Raw genomic sequence first — 386 nt, forward strand, 5'->3', positions numbered from 1 at the left:
CACACACACACACACACACACACACCACACACACACACACACACACACACACACACACTATATATACAGACTTATAAACGCAATTAAACTATTGTAATAATATCATAAATTAAATTAAATTGACAAGTAAATTTTAATAATTTTGATGTTCAATCCGATATCATATTAGAAAGATGCTAAAATACTGAAAATAAATAAATTTATTGCAAGAAATATTACTTCGGCCGAGAGTCGAATCCGAATCTCTTGTATTCTGTACGAGCGTCCTAAGCCTTTATACTACTGAGGCAAATGCAATTAAACTAATAGTTTAATTGCGCTTATAAGTCCGAAAAACCAATTCGGTGCACAATTCGAATGATTACAAATATGGTATATATATATAT

The 386-nt window shown here is 30.8% G+C and overlaps 1 protein-coding gene across 1 annotated transcript in view; it reads right to left on the reverse strand.

The window, feature by feature from the left end:
- The window catches only part of LOC108686455 (transcription factor IIIB 90 kDa subunit), a 67,160-nt gene that overhangs the window by 12,416 nt on the left and 54,358 nt on the right, over positions 1-386 (reverse strand). The window lies entirely within an intron of this gene.

The sequence above is a fragment of the Atta colombica genome, unplaced genomic scaffold, assembly GCF_001594045.1.
Source record: "Atta colombica isolate Treedump-2 unplaced genomic scaffold, Acol1.0 scaffold181, whole genome shotgun sequence".
In the NCBI taxonomy this organism is placed as follows: Eukaryota; Metazoa; Arthropoda; class Insecta; order Hymenoptera; family Formicidae; genus Atta; species Atta colombica.